Source organism: Accipiter gentilis, chromosome Z (assembly GCF_929443795.1).
Source record: "Accipiter gentilis chromosome Z, bAccGen1.1, whole genome shotgun sequence".
Lineage (NCBI taxonomy): Eukaryota > Metazoa > Chordata > Aves > Accipitriformes > Accipitridae > Astur > Astur gentilis.
In genome coordinates, this window is record NC_064919.1 from 75,625,257 (window position 1) to 75,645,173 (window position 19,917).

General features: G+C 54.0%; 2 protein-coding genes across 5 annotated transcripts in view; both read left to right on the forward strand.

Moving 5' to 3' along the window:
* The window catches only part of LOC126036567 (arginine-glutamic acid dipeptide repeats protein-like), a 178,969-nt gene extending 171,162 nt beyond the window's left edge, over positions 1-7,807 (forward strand). The window contains exon 2 of the transcript XR_007505183.1: positions 3,820-7,807. The gene's annotated coding sequence lies outside the window, so the exon portion shown is untranslated. The remainder of the gene's footprint in view (positions 1-3,819) is intronic.
* Positions 1-19,917, forward strand: part of NADK2 (NAD kinase 2, mitochondrial) — a 367,514-nt gene that overhangs the window by 262,255 nt on the left and 85,342 nt on the right. The gene's annotated exons all lie outside the window — the stretch shown is intronic.

Here is a 19,917-nt window from a genome sequence, read left to right on the forward strand (position 1 = left end):
TTTTCTGACTGCTCAAAGTGTGGTCATCACCGCTGCCTTGCTGGAGCACCCTAGGACTGCTGCACAGCCTCTGGGGAGCCCTGCCCTGGAGAAATGTTGGCATGAAGGCAATAATAAAGTCAGGAGGCTGCATGCAGTAAAGCTGCAGGCTTAGCGGGACGCCCTGTCACTGACCTGGCTGTGCTTTGGGGTGGGAGCAGTGTCCTGTGGTCCTTCTGCCACCCTCTTTCCGATTTCCCAGGTTCCTCTAAAGCAGGTAAAAGGCTGCACAGACCAAAGGACACCACAGCAGAGGGCTGGCATAAAGGCATTCTGCTTAGGAAGGCTGTAAGGGAACTGAAAAAGCTGGAAAAATTCCAGGGAGGCACGGAGAAAGAAACAGCAGCATCGATCCAGAAGCGGAAGGTGGACCCAAGGGAGAAAAACGTGAAAAGCAAATCACAGGCAAGTCTGCAATGAGGCGGGCTAAAACACAGAGCAGGTGGAGAAGTTGCTAAAGCCAGGGATGCTGTTAGCAAATCTCTCCCACGGCGTTCATCGCAGGAAAACCAGGGGAGCAGCAGGAGGTGGCAGCCCCACCAGCCCACTCCTTTCTTTAGGATGCTCAGACCCCAGGCAGGCTGCCAGCACAGGGCATGCAGCACCATCTGGGGTCAATTTGCGACTGGACGGCTTGAGGACCAAGCTTCAGATTCAGTCGTGGAGCTGAGTTTCTTGGAAATCATTCATTTTGGCTGGGCGGGGTGACTCAGGCAGCACTGGCACTGCCCATTACAGTAAGTCACAAAATCCAGTAGGCTGGTGTTTGGGGCTGGATTTGCTGGGTCACTGCTTTCCAGTAAATGCCGCACTCTTCTCTAGGGAGCGTTTTGGGGCTGGATGTGCTGCAGCTACCAGCGCTGTGCTGCCGGTATGGAGCAGCCCTCACCACTCACCAGGATTGTGGACACAGCTGAGATGCCACTCCTGACTGCCCAAGGGCTGCCTCCGAGTTGGGGGGACTCCCAGCCAGCTTTTTTGGGTGCAGAATGGCCCCCCAGCTTACCATCCCATCATGCTCACCCAGCATTAAGGAGGGAAAAGCCAACGCTGGCCCGTGTTTTATGCCAAAGGGTCACTTTGGGGATGCACCATCCCATTTGGGCTGGAAAAGGGGATTTCTCAGAGCCAGTCTCTTCCTGGAATAACCAGATGAGAGCTTCACCCTGCACCCACGCAGCTTCCCCAGGACATAGCCACAGACTGCACAAGGTTGGGTTTAAAAGAAAAAAAATTTATTTGGTTTCTGGGGACATGTTCCCCCAGAGCTGATAACAGCCCTGGTGCTTGTACACACCGATGCTGCTAAGGGGCTTCCCGGTCTCCCAAGCCCAGCTGAGGTGAGAGGGTTCTTCCTCCTCCTTTCAGCCCATTGGAGTGAAGTTGTTGTGGCCAGTCCTGGGGGGAAGGAGAAGCCTATCAGTGCCTGGCCGGCAAAGGGGCAGGACCTCCTCCCCAGTGCCCCCAGCAAAGCACTGGCTCACGAAGACAGCTGTGGAGTCTGGGTGAGCAGTGGCTGTTAGCATCCCAGGAGGACCCCAGCTGCTTTTGGGGCTTCATGAGCACCAGCTCATGGAGCCCGGGTGGGTCCCGATGTTTGCAGGGAAATGCTCTGCGGCAGAGGTGCTGCCAAAGCAACTCTTGATGCTGCCTAGCCCAAACAGTGTTTCGGGAGGCATCCTGCTGCCTGCAGGCACTTGTCCAGAGTGGGAAGAGATCGGGGAAGGACAGACTGGGGACAGGAGAGGGGGCAGAGGGATTGGGGTGGGTGCTGGGACCTGCCTGAGCTCCCCTCCCCGTCCAACTATCCCATCCAGGCACAGCTGCCGCTGCAGCTACCAACCAGAAAACTTCTTCCAGTTGATGGTGAAGCCAAAGGAGCACTGCCCATCCTCGTCCAAGTGCTGGGAGCTGACAAGGTGGGATGGCTCGATGGGTTTCTGGGCGCTCGACACGGCGGCGTGGTACTCACCAGAGAAGTTGCCCTGGCTGTCAGCCTCGGACGCGTGTATCCTGGAGCCCAGCTCGTTCTCCCACCAACCAGTCACGTCGTACTGCGGGGGGAAAAGCAGATGCGTCCTTGGGGGCTGCCTGCACACAGACCCTACCCCTGCCCCCCAGGCTGAGCCCCCTACCCGCACCCCCCCCAGTGCCCATGGGGTGCCCACTCCAGCCCTGCCAGGGGAGCTGTGTGACCCCAGGACACATCTGCCCGTGCCTGTGGCGACGTGTGCTGCCTCGGCACCAGTGCACGGCACCAGTGCACGGCACCAGTGGGGAGCCCACTGGGATGGGCAGAGCCCTCGGGTTCATGGTGGGCTCCTGCACAGCCAAGGAAGTGGCACAGCCAGAGCCCTGCAGCAGCCCACCTGCAAGGCTCCAGCTCCGAGCACTGCCTGTCCTCTCCCACACTGCACCTCCCCGGGCAGGGACAAGCCACCGCCCTGGGGCAGGGTCCCCAGGTTACCCCTGCCCCAATTCCGCTGCATGTCCCTGGGAGTTGGGATCCCCACATGCATGCCCCCTTCACCAGGGAAGGCATGCCCATGCACATCTCTCCCGGCAACGTGGACAACCCCAGGTCATCCCCCACCCTCAGAGCAACCTGCTTGGCAGGAGCTCCCATCAGCATCCCACCTGGAGCTGGGGGTCCTCCTGCTGCTGAGGATTCCCTCCACGGATGGGTCTTCCATGAGTGTCCCTCCCCAGACCCTGGGACCGCCACGGATGCTCCCGTGCAGCCTCCCCCAGGGCTGAGCTTCCCACGCTGGGGATGGGGCCTGGAACAAGGATGGGGATGGGGTTGGGGATGGGGATTGGGATGGGGATGGGCAGGAACAAGGACAGCGATGGGAATGTAGGAATTGTTCCCTAGGGCTGCCCACTGACATGGCCCAGCCTGGGGGTCCCTGGCTGAGGGCTGTGCCTGGGGTTGACCCCTGTCCTGCAGGAGCCCCTGCACCCCAAACTGCCCCCTGGTCACTGCAGGGGATGGACAGAAGGACAGGGAGTCGCAAGGGCAGGGCAAGGGTCTGGGTGTGGGGATGGCTGGTGATCTGCAGTGGCTCCAGGGATTTAGCAGAGGAAGGAAGTGAACCTGCCCCAACAGCAGTAGAAAAACCTCAGGGCACTGCGGGCTGGAGGTGGGCAGCCCTGGTCATATGTACCAGGCAAGATCAAAAGGCATGCAGATGTTGGGGCAGGATCAGGCCAGCAACAGCCCATGTTGCTGCAGGCGAGCAGGATGGCTGCTGAAGCATCAAGGACAGGGCCATATGGGAAGCGGGGCCGGGGTGTTTGGGACAGCTGAGATGCGGGGTGGGGCGGTGGCAGTGACACTGTCAGTGATGGCTTCCTATGGTTTTGCTTTCTGTTTCTGTTCCCCTGTCTAGCAAGCAGGCTGCTTACACCACCTCCTATGTCGTGGGCTGCCTTCTTGGGACGCAGCAAGAGCCGGGGAACTTGCAGCTGTGGGGATGATGGAGGGACAGAAGCGAAGTCTTACTGCCCGGTCCCACATGGCTCTTGGTGACCCTGCGTCGCCCTGTGGGGTCCCCCCACCAGGGCTCTCAACCTCATCCTCCCACCCCCACTGGGGTCCCGAGGCTTTAACCTCACAGTTTGGAGAAGCATTTGGGGACCTGCTCGCGGTGCTGGTGACAGCCACAGCGGGTGTTTGGGGAGGGTGGGTGCAAGAACGAGCCCAGCGTGGTCAGGGCAGTGCCAAGGATGCCAGTGCGCAATGTGGCTGGACTGAGGACCTGCGTGTGGAAGGCAGAGGTGAGGATGAGGATGCAGTGGTGAGGGTGAGGGTGCGGGCATAAAGACGAGTATGCAGGGGTGAGGATGAGGATGTGGGGGTGAGGATGCAGGGGTGGCTTTTGATCAAAAGCTGGACCCCCAGGCACGTCAGCCAGTTGGGCTTGGTCAGTACGGGCATACCCTGGACAGGCTCTGGTCCGTGCACTCGCCAGGAGCTGGGGGTGCTGAGAGCAGTCCCAGAGCCCAGCAGGGAAGGAGGGAGAGGAGCAGAGGCTGAGGAAGGCTGGCGGAAGGCGGGCACACTGTGAGAGGAAGAGGATGGTGGACAGGCCCTGACACTTTCCCAGGGCACTGTGTGCTTGCTGCCCCAAAGTCCCTGCCCCATCTGACAGTCTCTTCCCCCAGCACCTGTGCAGCCCCCAGGCAGCACGGTCCTTCCAGCCCTTCATGCCTCTCCCTGCCCACACAGCTTCTCCCCAGGGTGCTCAGGCGCACCTCAGTTAGGAGCTGCATGTTATGGATTAGGGAACTTGAGTTCCATTCACTCAGAAACTTTATGAGCTGCTGAAGTGATGAATTAGTGAGTTCATGTGTTAGATGGGTCTGTGCAAAGGGCATTGGGTCCTTGTTTGACATGTTCGCTTTCTTGCTTTCCTAATGAGCTGACAAAATAAAGTTAACATGCAGGTGATGTCGTCCTGTGAATCTGAGCACCCGAAAGGGGTGTTTTTCTGTTCTACCTTCCGGCTGATCAGGTGGGAAATACAGGCATATGTACATAGATACAGCAGGGATCCCTCCCGTATCTGGCCTTAGCCACGCAGTCTGCCCAGTAGCTGCCCCTGGAGTCCCAGGTCCTTCCTCTGGTCCCTCCAGTATCCAGCCTGGACTTTGGACCACCCCAACACCGCAGGCTCCCAGCTTGTGACCATGCTCCCCTCTGTGGGGGCTGGCACCCAGCCCTGCCCCATATGTGCTCCCAGGACCGAGCCCCCCCACCCAGAGCAGTAGCTTGAAATGGAGTTTAATGGGAACACAGGGCAGACTGGAGTGCAGAGATGCAGGAGCAGGCCAGGTGAGCTTGCTGACTTGCCTGCATGCAGCCTTCACTGGCCCCTGGCCGTGGGGCATCCTTCTGCTCCGCACCAGGGATGCTGCCTGGGGCCACCCACCGCAGGGCCCCTGCAGATACCCCAAGGGGGTGCACAGGCAAGAAGGCATCTGCTGAGGCCCGAAGCTATGGCCAGGAAGTGGGATTACCCAGCTGCTGTCCTCCCCTTGTCCCCCAGCCCCATCCCTCCCAGCGCCCCAAACCACTGCCCTGCCCTCCCCCAGCCACCACCTCCCTCCGCCCATGGCCACAGAGTGGCTTCTTGCACCCCAGGGACACATGGGGCACTGCTCTCTGCCAGGCAGAGAAAGGTTTATTCGGCACCATGTGTGGGGGCAGCAAGCTTTGAGAAGGGGAGGCCCCACCGGCAGGCTCCTGGGAGGCACTGGGAGGCACTGGGAGGCAGCAGGGCAAGGTGAGGGTGTGTTTCCTGGCCAGAATGCTGGGAGCAGGCGGGATGCCAGCCAGGTACCGGGGCAGCAGACAGCCCCAGGGATGCAGGTGAGACAGCAGGGTGCAGGCAGCTGGGGTCCCCATCCCTATCACTTGATGCGGGTGAAGATGGAGGTGCCGACTCTGCAGGGAAACCGTGTCAGCAGGAGGGGAAGGAGGGATGCGGGGTAGGAGGGCAGGAGCAGGGCTTACCTGGTGGCTTTCCAGGTGTCCCTGCGGGACGGGACCTCTTCCCACAAAAGCCATGTGGTTTCCAGTGTCTCCTTCCCACGGCGGTCCACAAAGCACTGGCCCACAAAGGCGGTGGTGGAGTCTGGCGGGGTTCAAGTGGGGCAGAGGGGGCTCAGAGCCTATGCCTCCAGACAGGGGAACCTGGGCTACCTGATCCTGGCAGACAGACAGACAGGCAGACACCCCCCACCACATGCCCTGGACAGACAGATGGACCTCCCTGCCACCCGTCCCAGACAGACAGCCCTCCCCGACCACGTCCCATGGCAGGACCAAGTGCATGTGGCCAGCCTGTGGCCACAGCCAGTGTTTCCCTGGGTGCCCCAGAGGGTGTGGGGGACCAGCTGAGGTGGCACCCCGCTTCCAGCACGGGCAGGGGATCGCTGGCTGCCCTGGGATGCCGTGCCGGGTACCGCTGTACCTGCGAACTGCCACTGCACGGTGAAGCCGAAGGTGGGCTGCCCCTTGGCACTGGGGTGCTGCTGGGCCCCTTGCAGGGGTGACACCAGGATCTGCTTGTTGGTGGCCGCCACAGCGGTGTGGTAGGAGCCCGAGAAGGTCCCGGCTGCGTCCAGAGCTGAGAGGGTCATGTTGGAGCCTAGCTCGTTCCTCCACAGGCCCTGCAGGTTGCACTGGGGACCGGGGGTGTGGAATGATTGCTGGAGGTGACTTATCGATACGGCCACCTCTTAAGAGAAGGTAAACCTCCAGTGCAGAATATGGTGGACGTGCAATGAATCGGTTCCATAATAATTCCCTGAGCAATATAACCTGCAACCTTAGATGGTAGCAATGCCAGGGGAGCTTGGTGTGCTGACTCTGAGAGAAAGAACATGGAGGGTGGAGTGGCATGGAAGCACCGCAGCCAGACTCTACGACCTCACCGCAGGGATGGGAACTGGATGGTACTATGGAACTGATAAACCACATAGTTGTTAACCCTGAGCCAGCCCTGGACCTGCAGTTAATCATTTTCTGTCAAAATCATGTCCTCTGGGTGAACTCTGCTCATTATAAGCTTATTATAATACCAAAACACACCTCCATCCCAAAGGCTACCCGCCTCTGAGGTGTGACCACTCCTCACTGAGCGTGCGCTCTGAATTTTATCTAGCATGTACCTTTAAAAGTAAAGCGAGGAGATTGTATACCAATCATGGTAAAGGTATGTATGAATAGAGTCACTCAAGCTCCACCTGAAAGTCGGAAAATAGTATAAAAGACCTTAATAAAGGGGGGCTGTTAGGAAAGATACTATCATGGACAAATTGGAAGGACACCGATGACTTCTGGGATCCCTCGATGGTCTGAGCCTCTCTTCCCCTCCATAGGGACACCTATTGGGTGAGATTCAAACACTGGACTATACCGAGTGCTTTCCCGGGAAACTTAGAAACCTTTACAACTCTTTTCTTCCATCATTTAGTGTGCTTGTGGTTGACTGTATCATTATTTGCATGTGCTTTGCAGACTGTGTATTTATCACCAGCAATCCAAAAAAAGCTGTACTCCCATCACTTTAATAAACGGTACTATTCATTAAAATCTAGCTGTGACAGTTCATTGAATGCAACTAAAGTCTGGCCATTCTAGTTTGTTGAACGTGACTAAGTAGAAAGTACAGTGTGCTAATAGTGCATCCCTAATCATTATAGTTCGATATATATGGAACTTGACTGGACTTCGAGCATTGAATTGGGCATCACTCAGAATCTAAGCCTCGTTGTCCCCAGCCCCTCTGATACCTGAGCATAAGCTGGAACACAAGGGGGTTTATCTTCTGCCAAATGTCATCACCCTTTAATGCAACAGGGGCTCATGTGGGTGCCCTGGGCAGCACCGAGCCACAGCCCCCCCTCCAGCTTGCCTGGGCAGTGGCACGGCTCCTCTCCACAGTAGCTGGGACCGGTGGCATGGGCACTGTCTGGGCCAGGACCTCTCCCTCCCGTGGCAGGGCAGGGCAGTGCAGAACTGGGGGTGCTGGACACCCCCCCTACCCCCCCGTTCGAGGGGTAGGTGACCAACACTGCCCAGAGACAGCACAGCCAGAGCTGGCAGCCCCCTCTGTCACGCACGTTGCACCCTGGGATGGCACGGCATGGCACAGCACAGCACAGCACGGCACAGCAGGGCACAGCAGGGCAGGAGCGTGCAGCCCCCCAACACAAACACCGTGTGCTGGGATGGCACAGCACGGCATGGCACAGTGAAAGCATGCAACCCCCTCGGCTGTGCACACTGTGCCCCAGGATTGGCACGGCATGGCACTGCACGGCACGGCACAGCAGGGCACAGCAGAGCGTGGCACAACGCACTGTGGCAAAGCACAGTGCGGCACAGCACGGCATGGCACGGCACAGCATGGCACCAGACAGCACAGCAGGCCACAGCAAGAGCAGGCAGCCCCTTGACCTTTCACGCTGCACCCCAGGGTTGGCATGGCACAGCACGGCACAGCCAGGACATGCAGCCCCTTCTCCAGCCACCCTGCACCCTGGGGACCACACGGCACGGCACGGCATGGCACGGCAGCAGCGGGCAGCCCCCAGCCGGGCACTGGCCCCCGGGTTGCCCTTGCCTTCCTGTTGCGGAGGATCCACAGGGGAAATCACGCACAGACCAATGTGATCAAGTGAAGCCCATTTACTACAACTTTTAGCACAGTTCTATACCTTATGTGCTTGTGCACGCGCCTTGTACAATACTCTAATTGGTCCAATGCCCCGGTTCACGCGACACTACCTTATCCTCCATTGGCTGTGCAAGCTTCTTCACGAGGTGTCCAGCAGTTACTTGTCTCATTCTTCGGCATCCAGGAGGTGCTTGTCAGGCTCTTCTTATCTTCCTTTTTCCCAGCGTACAAGGGCACAGCGTCCTTGTCTGCTCCTGCACTTTGTCAACGTATGCTTTGTTCCCACCTAACGGCTGGATTGCTCACATGCCCTCGCCCAGCCAAGAAATCCTCAACAGTTCCCCCTTTTTGTTTTTGAGCAATCTAGGCTTGCGTAATAACTTGGGATGCCATTTTTTCTTAACAAGCTGAACAAGGTAAAATTATTACAATAGCTATAATCACAATAACTACAACAATGCCCATAATTCTTTGAGCCAACCCGTTACCCCTAATGACCCAGACCATGAGGACTATGAGGAAGATGAACCATCCGTACATTCTTGTGCCATCTTGCTCCACGAACTCAGCCCAGCAATCGGTAGGTGCCAGCTTTCCGTGGGCGTCCCCACAGAGGCAACGATGGCCTCACCGTACACCAGCCTGATGCTCTTCGGAAAATCCCGGTATTTATACATTTGTAGAGGAACGGGTTTTAGCACACGTGGCCAGCGGGTGCCAAAAGTCTGCCTCGGTTGCAATCTATGACGCATGTGCTCGCTGGCCAGGCGCGCTGCACGAGTCATAGCCATCTTGTCTATTGGTTCGTGGGCTTTACGATACAGTTGCGATGCACAGAGCATCTTGACCTGTTATGTTAGCCAAGGTGACCGATACATTAGTTTTTGGCTGAGGTAGTATTCATATTGCCGCATCATCTATGATGCTCCAGATGATGATGGTCGTGCAAATCGAACAGGAGTCCGTCGTGGGCCTGTAGCTGTGGAAACACAATCAACCTCGTTCCCAGGTTATTAATGGAAATAGACCTTACCCCTGATTTTGGCTTTAACTAACTTTTACATTTACCCCACACTGTCTTCCCGTAATCACACTATGTTTAATCAAATTATGCTTAACATACTTTTTACCTGAAGCAAGTTCTATATACAATAAGGCACACTGTTCTAAGTCCTCTACAAGTGATACTCTATTAATAGTCGGAATCTGGCGGATCACCCGCCGGTGCCATGCCACTTGCCATTGGGACAATTCCGGGTCCAGCATCAGTGCGAAGCCAAGCCCGGCTTGACCCACTTAGCCGGGATCTCCCAGTAAGTTTTACTTCTGTTGATCCGCACCATTTCCCGGATTCTGGGTCCTTATACATTACCATGATTGCCGTACTTTGTTGCGTCCTTTCTGCCTGTAAAAGAACATGATGCACTACCATTGGTGGGTCTTTGTGATCACCTGTCAATCTAAGATAATTTAGCACAAATAAGGCTTTGGCCAATCGTTCCTCTGGGAGTAAGCCCTGAGTTCCCCCCTTTTGTTTTTGCAGCATGTTCTTTAGGGTCTGGTTGGCCCATTCGACAATAGCCTGTCCTGTGGGAAGATGTGGAATACCGGTACCATGGTGAATTCCCCACAAGTTACAAAATCGAGCAAATCGTGTAGAACCATAGGCTGGGCCGTTGTCCGTCTTAATTTCTTTAGGCACCCCCAGCACTGCAAAAGAAGCGTGAAGATGTCATTCAATATGTAAGGCCTTTTCTCCAGTTCGTGCCGTGGCCCACACGGCAGCAGGATAGGTATCAATACACACATGCACAGAACGCTTTGCACCAAACCACGTGACATGGGTGACATCCATTTGCCACAACTGCAATGGCAAAAGACCTCGTGGGTTAACCCCACAGCCCAAGCCCAGCCCTTCCTTTTGACGATCGGGGCATGCTTTAACGATACCTTGGGCATCAGTAAGTGGTAAGTCAAATTGCTTTGCTAACATCCTAGCGGGTTGGTGCAAGAACGCATGTGATTGAGATCTATAATTAACAAATCCCATTCTTCTGGAGGCGTAACTGGAGACGGCAAACCTGGCTGCAGGGCTCCCATACTATGCATCACCGCATTCCTAGCTCTGAGATCATGTAACAGTCTCCATGTCCCACTTTTCTTGGGAATGGTAAATATTGATGTATTCCATGGACTAGTAGAAGGAACAACATGTCCCGCTCTCAACTGGTCCTCAACTAACTCTTGTATTTTTAGCAGCCTTTCAGAATTTAGCAGCTACTGATCAATCCAAACAGGCTCATCTGTTTTCCAGCTAATTTTCAGGATTGGCTGCCCCTCAGTGACGGCTCCTAAAAGGATGGGTCACTAACATTGCCTTCATTTGGCTCAATAAATCACGGCCTATGAGGCCAAACAATTCAGTTGGGGTAGTCATGATATACGGACGCATCGTAACGTGTTCACCATCGGGGAACACAAATGGGTAATCGGTAGCTGACTTACTAAGGTGGCTTGTGTGCCCCCATCCCTGCAATACCAAAATTTGGATTGATCAATGGCCATGATGGAGGCCAAATGCATCGTGAAATAATCATAACATCAGCTCCTGTATTGATTTTCATCGGTTTCTTGACGATAACTCCATCAGGCCCTTCCAATTGCACTACTGTCGTGGTTTCAGCCCAGCCGGTAACAAAGGACCACGCAGCCGCTCGCTCACTCCTCCGCCCCCCTCCAGTGGGATGGGGAGGAGACGGAGGAGAGAAAAGAAAAAGAAAACTGGAACCTCGAGGGCTGAGATAAAGGCAGGTTACTGGGACAAACACAAAGAAAAATTACAACAACAACAACGGTACTAATGAAAAAGTATACAAAAAGAGTGATGCACAGTGCAACTGCTCACCACCCCGGACCCGACGCTCCGCCACTTCCCCCACCGAAAACCGAGACCACCCCCCGGCCCGCTCCCCATTTATATACTGAGCATGATGTCACATGCTATGGAATAGCTCCTTGGCTAGTTCAGGTCAGCTGCCCCGGCTGTGCCCCCACCTCCCAGGTTCCTGTAAAAATTAACTCTATCCCAGCTGAACCCAGGACATTATCCACCCCTTATTCTATACCATCTACATCATGCCCAGATCTTAACATTTTTCTAATCGACCACTACTACTTTCCTTGTCTTATATAGAAGTATATGGACTCCCCCCCGCCCCGACCTCGCACACACACACACACGGTGTTCCTTTAGCCTATGGGCTATCCCTCTAATGTGTCCATCGATTTGGGGGCTCTATCTGTTGTAACAGTTCTTCAGGATAAGAGAGAGATGGTGTGAGATGTTGGGTTGTTGTATGCTGCCTCTGGAACTTGTGGCTAGTACATTTGGTGCAACTCATGCCCTTGGTCTGCAGGTCGAGGATGTTGATCTTGAGGAAATTGCTGGGTGCCAGTTCAAGTTCTATCGCTGTTGTACTTGGCTCAGTTTCAAAAGTCCATCCTGTAGTCATTTAGATAATTCTCACAATAATACCCTTGATATGGCATACAGACACTATAGATACAATGACATGCATTGGCAGGTTATTTAGCAGTTAAATATCACACAGCCCAATTCACTGGCTATTCTCTCCCAAAATCAAATCTCCCTGAGGTACACATCGAACTTCCCCATCCTTCTGCATCACCCACCAGGTGTACCCAGGTCCTTGAGCAAAAACAACCCCTTGAATGGGTTTGCCTCTGCTTGAGGGAGGACAAACCCAGACTGTCTTTCCTAACATACTCCTCATGCGCACTACAGGGACTTTATCCCCTTCTACAGTATGTGGAACTCTTGGTTGGGCGGGGCCAGCCCGATTGGTGGATCCTCTAGTATTAACTAACCAGGTGGCTTTTGTTAAATGTGTATCCCAATGCTTGAAAGTTCCACCCCCCATCGCTCTCAATGTAGTTTTCAGCAGTCCATTGTAGCGTTCAATTTTTCCAGAGGCCGGTGCGTGATAAGGGATGTGATATACCCACTCAATGCCATGTTCTTTGGCCCAGGTGTCTACGAGGTTGTTTCAGAAGCGAGTCCCGTTGTCCGACTCGATTCTTTCTGGGGTGCCGTGTTGCCATAAAATTTTCTCTTCAAGGCCCAGGATAGTGTTCTGGGCGGTGGCATGGGACAGAGGGTATGTTTCCAGCCGTCCAGTGGTTGCTTCCACCATTGTAAGCACATGGCACTTGCCTTGGCGTGTTTGTGGGAGTGTGATATAGTCAATCTGCCAGGCCTCCCACTGTTTATATTTCAGCCATCGCCCTCCATGTGACAGGGGGTTTTGCCGCTTGGCTTGCTTAATTGCAGCACATGTTTCACATTCATGGATGACCTGTGCGATAGTGTCCATGGTCAAGTCCACCCCTCGATCTCGAGCCCATCTATATGTTGCATCTCTTCCCTGATGGCCTGAGGTATCGTGGGCCCACTGAGCCATAAATAGCTCGCTCCTACGTTGCCAGTCCGGGTGCACCTGAGACACTTCAATCTTGGCGGCCTGATCCGCCTGCTGGTTGTTTTGATGTTCTTCAGTGGCTCGACTCTTGGGTACATGAGCATCTACGTGACGTACTTTTACCACTAGCTTCTCTATCCGAACAGTGATATCTTGCCACAGTGCGGCAGCCCAGATGGGTTTACCTCTGCGCTGCCAATTGCCCTTCTTCCATTGCTGTAGCCACCCCCATAGGGCATTTGCCACCATCCATGAGTCAGTATAGAGATAGAGCACTGGCCCCTTTTCTCTTTCAGCAATGTCTAACGCTAGCTGGATGGCTTTCACCTCTGCAAACTGACTCGGTTCACCTTCTCCTTCAGCAGTTTCTGCGACTAGTCGTGTAGGACTCCATACAGCAGCCTTCCACCTCCGATGTTTTCCCACAATGCGACAGGACCCTTCAGTGAACAGGGCATATTGCCTCTCATTTTCTGGCAGTTTATTATACAGCGGGGCCTCTTCAGCCCGTGTCACCTCCTCCTCTGGCGACATTCCAAAATCTTTGCCTTCTGGCCAGTCCGTGATCACTTCTAACATTCCTGGGCGACTGGGGTTTCCTATGCGAGCCCGCTGTGTGATCAGTGCGGCCCACTTACTCCACGTGACGTCGGTAGCGTGATGTGTAGAGGAGACCCTCCCTCTGAACATCCAGCCCAGCACTGGCAGTCGGGGTGCTAAGAGGAGCTGTGTCTCAGTACCAACCACTTCTGAGGCGGCTCGAACTCCTTCATATGCTGCCAAGATCTCTTTTTCAGTTGGAGTATAGCGAGCCTCGGATCCTCGATATCCCCGACTCCAAAACCCCAGAGGTCGGCCTCGGGTCTCCCCAGGTGCTTTCTGCCAAAGGCTCCAGCTGGGGCCATTCTCCCCAGCTGCAGTGTAGAGCATATTTTTAATATCTTGTCCTGTCCGGACTGGCCCAAGAGCTACTGCGTGAACAATCTCCTGCTTAATCTGTTCAAAGGCTTGTCGTTGCTCAGGCCCCCATTTAAAATCGTTCTTCTGCTGAGTAACTTGGTAGAGAGGGCTTACAATTTGACTGTAATTTGGAATATGCATTCTCCAAAACCCCACAACACCTAAGAAAGCCTGTGTTTCCTTTTTATTAGTCGGTGAGGACATAGCTGCTATTTTGTTGATCACGTCAGCAGGGATCTGACGACGCCCATCTTGCCATTTTACTCCTAAGAACTGGATCTCCTGCGCAGGTCCCTTGACCTTACTTTCTTTTATGGCAAAACCAGCCTTCAAAAGGATTAGGATTATTTTCTTCCCCTTCTCAAAAACTTCTTCTGCCGTGTTGCCCCATACGATGATGTCATCAATATATTGCAGGTGCTCTGGAGCTTCACCTTTTTTCTAGTGCAGCCTGGATCAGTCCATGGCAAATGGTGGGGCTGTGTTTCCACCCCTGGGGCAGTCGATTCCAGGTGTACTGGACGCCCCTCCAAGTGAAAGCAAACTGAGGCCTGCACTCCGCTGCCAAAGGAATGGAGAAAAATGCATTAGCAATGTCAATTGTGGCATACCACTTAGCTGCCTTTGATTCCAGTTCATATTGAAGCTCTAACATATCTGGCACAGCAGCGCTCAGCGGTGGCGTGACTTCATTCAGCCCACGATAATCTACTGTTAGTCTCCATTCCCCATTGGATTTCCGCACGGGCCTTATGGGACTACTAAAGAGTGAGTGAGTCTTGCTGATCACTCCTTGGCTCTCCAATTGGCAAATCAGCTGATGGATGGGGATCAGGGAGTCTCGGTTGGTGCGATATTGCCGCCGGTGCACCGTCGTGGTACCAGTTGGCACCTGTTGTTCTTCAACCTTCAGCAACCCCACAACCAAAGGGTCTTGGGAGAGACCCGGCAGGGTAGACAGCTGTTCAATCTCCTCCGTCTCCAATGCAGCTATACCGAAGGCCCAACGGTACCCTTCTGGGTCCTTGAAATACCCCCTCCTGAGATAATCTATACCAAGGATGCACGGGGCCTCTGGGCCAGTCGCAACGGGGTGTTTATGCCACTCATTCCCGGTTAGACTCATTTCAGCTTCCAATACGGTTAGCTCTTGGGATCCCCCTGTCACACCAGAGATACAGATGGGTTCTGCCCCTTTATAACTTGATGGCATTAGGGTACATCGTGCACCAGTGTCCACTAGAGCCTTCTATTCCTGTGGGTCTGATGTGCCAGGCCATCGAATCCACACTGTCCAGTAGACTCGGGTGTCCCTCTCCTCCACCTGGCTGGAGGCAGGGCCCCTCTAATCCTGGTTAGAATATCCGTTACTCACTTTCTGCACACGTGAATCGGAAGTCCCTTCAAGGGGATCAGAAATGAGATCAGCCCATCTACTACTGCGTCTGGGGGACTGCTCACGGGAAACTGGAGCAGCGGTTTTCCAAGAAGAATTCTCTTTCCTGGTTGCTTTTTCTCGCAACTCCTGTACCCGTGCATCCAAGACTGAGGTAGGTTTTCCATCCCACTTCCTCATGTCCTCTCCATGGTCACGCAGGTAAAACCACAGGTTAGCCCGTCGTGTGTACTTTCGTTCTCCTCTCTCTTGGGTAGAGGAACGCTTACTCCCAATAACTGCGATGCGGGCCCGTACAGGTGAGGAGGAGGACAGATCTACTTTGAATTGCTGGAACTCTCGGGACGACCCCTCTACAGCTGAGACACAGGCCCGTAGGGAGGAAGAGAGACTTCCCTCGTCTTGCCGGAGTTGGACAGCCAATTCATCCACCGTTTGTCCATAGCCTTCTCTCCAGGACATCACTGCCAACGAGTTGGCATAGGTTGCTGGTGCACTTCGCAGAAACTTCCGCCACATGGGTTGTGTGCGTTGGACCTCATCTGGATCTGTGGGTGACTGCGCATTTTCTGGATCATTATAAATCACCTCCAGCACGGCTAATTCTCTCAGGTACTGAATCCCTCTCTCCATGGTGGTCCACTTGCCTTGGTGACATGTAACTTCATCCCCGAAGGGGTACCTTTCCTTTACACCTAACAGAAGTCGCCTCCAGAGGCTGAGGACTTGTGTTTTTCTCCCAATCGCCTTGTCGATGCCCCCTTCCCTAGACAGAGATCCCAACTGCTTAGCTTCTTTACCCTCTAATTCCACACTACTAGCCCCACTATCCCAGCATCGGAGCAGCCAGGTAACAATGTGCTCACCTGGGTGGCGGCTAAAATCTGTTCGCATGTCACGCAACTCACTCATGGATAGGGATTGGGTAATTATTCCAGGTTCTGGCTCTTCCTCCTGTTCTCGCGATGACCCTGGTTCATCTTCATCTCTCACTAAGCGAACTGATTTCTTTGTGCGTTTCTTTTTCTGTACAGGGGCGACTGATACTGGCACAGGTTGGTTCTCTGGTTTAGCTGCAGTGTCTGTCACCGGGGTAGGGGTAGTCGTGGTACCTGTTGTCGTGGTAGGGGCAGCCACGGTGCTTGTTGTCGGGGTAGGGGCAGCCAAGGTGCCTGTTGTCAGGGTTTGGGTAGCCACGGTGCATGTTGTCCTGGTTTCCATCTTTTCCCCCTTTTCCCCCTGAGGGTGCTGCATAATATCAAGCAGTGTTTGGTAGATACTGGCCAGGGCCCAGCACAGTGCAGCGAGTTGTACGTCTTTGGAATAGCCACAGCATTTGTCTTTCAAATATTCTACCACTTCATGAGGGTTCTGTAGTTGTTTGGGAGTGCACTTCCAAGCCACTGGAGGTGAGAAGTTCTCTAGATACCTGCCCATATCCTCCCACATGCCGTGCCACCCATGAATATCCAGCTTTGGGGCCGATCTCTGGGCGGTCCTCTTAAAGAGCCTTTTTGTAGCCCTAAACAAGACCTGAAAAATATTCAGGAGGCATAGCACTAACAGCACGCTGGCTTGCGCATCCCAAGGATATTCAAAATTCTCGAAAGCTGTTGTAATTAGTCGGAAGGAGGAAAGGGAGGCGAATGGATGGCGGGGAGTATCCCCCCCTAACTTCCCCATGGATGGGGTGTAATTACCAATAAAATCTGACAGAAGGTGCCCAAAGTATGGAAATGGTATCGCTGCCTCGTACAGATACCAGCTTAACCTCATGACCAGTGATGTAATCATTTCACAAGTCGACATTGCCCAGTACAGCAAAATGATAATCCCAATCACTCTCCCAGAGATGAGATACGCAACTACAGGCAATACATAGAGCATATAAGAGCTTACAAAACGCCACCATGTAAACAAATGAAACAACATTGTGACTAACATCTATTTATCCAAGAAATGCGTTTGACAAATTTGTTTCAACACGCTCTGGCCAGATCTGTCGTTATCTCAACCCTTCTGCCCCACGTTGGGTGCCAAAAAAGGACTGTCGTGGTCTCAGCCCAGCCGGTAACAAAGGACCACGCAGCCGCTCGCTCACTCCTCCGCCCCCCTCCGGTGGGATGGGGAGGAGACGGAGGAGAGAAAAGAAAAAGAAAACTGGAACCTCGAGGGCTGAGATAAAGGCAGGTTACTGGGACAAACACAAAGAAAAATTACAACAACAACAACGGTACTAATGAAAAAGTATACAAAAAGAGTGATGCACAGTGCAACTGCTCACCACCCCGGACCCGACGCTCCGCCACTTCCCCCACCGAAAACCGAGACCACCCCCCGGCCCGCTCCCCATTTATATACTGAGCATGATGTCACATGCTATGGAATAGCTCCTTGGCTAGTTCAGGTCAGCTGCCCCGGCTATGCCCCCACCTCCCAGGTTCCTGTAAAACTTAACTCTATCCCAGCTGAACCCAGGACAACTACCTTTTCTGGTTACCCCTTGTTGTGTCCATGGCAAAGTATACCTGCGGTTTCCCTGTGGAGCTGAATCCGCCATCTCCACGTTGTACTTCACCTGGGTTCGGATCACACGTCCTGAATGGAACTAATTGTGCTATTCTGGTACCTTTAGGAATAGAAACAGGAGGGATTAAATCATGAATCATAATTCTTTCACAGTCCCACAATAATCTGCATCAATAAGCCCTGGGACTACTAGAATTCCTCCTAGAGCTGTTGAAGATCGCCCCATTAAAAATGCACTGAGTCCAAACCCCAATGGTCCCTTTATGTTGGATGTGTACTGCGGTTTCCACATCCACTCCGGAGCTTCCTGCAGTGGCGGATCTGGTGGTTGCGAGGCTGCCTGAGGGCTGGCAGCCCAAGCCCCTTGCATTTGTGTCGTTGCGTGAGGGGCCTTCACGGTCGGTGTGAATTTTCCCTGCTTCCTGTATTCTTGGTGGTATGGTTATCTTTCTTACACTTGTTGCAGCACTTACTGTTGGCAGTAACCGTACATTTGCTCCTAATGTGACCACGTTTGCCACAGTTAAAACACTTGACCGAGGGTGTCTTACTGGCCTTGTGCTTCTTTGTAGCTCCTTGTAGAGCTGTGGCAGCATAGGCTACTTTCTGTGAGTCCACTGATCGATCCATGTATTCCATCATATCAACGACGTCTGCATTTTTCGGCAAATTACACAATGCTTTGTGTGTCTTTCCAGTAGCATTTTCAAAAGCGAGTATTTTGAACATGTTTTCTTTCATGCCCTCGTTCACGTCAGGGTGGTCATAGATTGCCCTATGCAGTCTATTAATAAGCTGTGCAAAAGGTTCGTTATACTCCTGTTTCACCTGGGTGAAAGCACGGCTGCGCATGTTGTCTGGTATGGTAAGAAAAGCTTGATACGCCAAGATCTGTGACAGATGACGAACCTCAGGGACACACCGTAACTGAGCGTTCCCTGATGCGAAGGGTCCAGTACCCTTCAGCATCTGCGTGGTTACTCCCCATAAGGGATCTGTTTGTTGTCGTGGTGTTGCTTGTTCCCTATCACAGAACGTCTCCCACTGCCGGAAAAACACTGACATTTGGGTGGGTGTCAAAACCAACTGTGCTAGCTGTTTAATATCTTGAGGTATCAGCGTATCAGCAGAAAAATGAAGTGCAGTATTTGGTGAGTTAACGCAGATTTGATTCCGTACTGGCTCACAGCATTCCTTAATCTCTCAATGACCTTCCAGTCAAACGCCTCCCATTTTTTCTGTCCATTTGATGCAATAACTGGGAATGCTTGGAGCATAGTCCCTTCTGTAACGGCATCTTTTATTACACCCCTCCAGCGTCTCTGCCTTTCTTCTGCAGCGGCTATTACAAGCGGCTCCGCGTCTACCGCGGGCGCGGCTGGTGTCACCGTCTCCGGTCCCGAGAGGCGGGATGGATGAACGGGCGGGGGCGGGGGCGCGGACGGTTCTGCCCGGGGTCCGGCCGCGGCCGCGGCGGGCGGCGGGCGCGCCATGGCCGGCTGACACGCGCCGGGGCAAACGGGCGGAGGGGGGGGCGGGGAGGGAGGGGAGGAGGGAGGGGGCGGAGGGGGTGGCGAGAAGGCGGGGGAGGGAGCGGGACTGGTACACGGCCAGAATCCTCATGCTCTTGCCTTCTCGGTTCATCCTTTCGGGAGGATCCTTTCTCCCTCACTTCTGGCTCTCCCGACCGTGCTGCCATTTTTTGTAATTGGTGCACCACCTCCCTTGGGAGCTCTTCCGACCGTACTGTCCGTTTTTGTAATTGGCTCACCACCTCCCTTAGGAGCTCTTCCATCGCACTACCCGATGGAGATGGTTCCCTCACCCCCGCAACCTGTTTATCCGCATTGGTCACCCCCGAGTCTGTCGGGTTCGGATCTGTCGGGCGACAGTCGGCCCCCCCTAATTCCCCTCTTTCTTGTGGAGTAACAGACGGGGGAATTTTTTCGGCGCCAACGGCCTGGCTGGGTATAGGCAAAGGCTGCGCCTGTGCAGGCGTCTCAGCGTTAACAGAAATGGATGTCGGGGGGTGGAGATAGCTGTGTAGAGAATGTCCCCCCAACTCCAGCGGGGTAGGCTGACGCGGCAGCCGTGGAGGCAGCAGAGGGGTCACGGCCGCGCGGGCAGCGGCGGCTGCCTCCCGGTCCGCCCTCATCGCCTCCAGCATGTCTGGCATTACTTTCCCGAGCGCTGCGTATTTTTTCATCTCCTTCACCTTACCCCCCTTGCAGTTAGCAGCGTCCCACAGTGCCTTGCCTATATTATCCCAGGTCGCTTCTTCAAATGCGACATTTACATTCGGGAG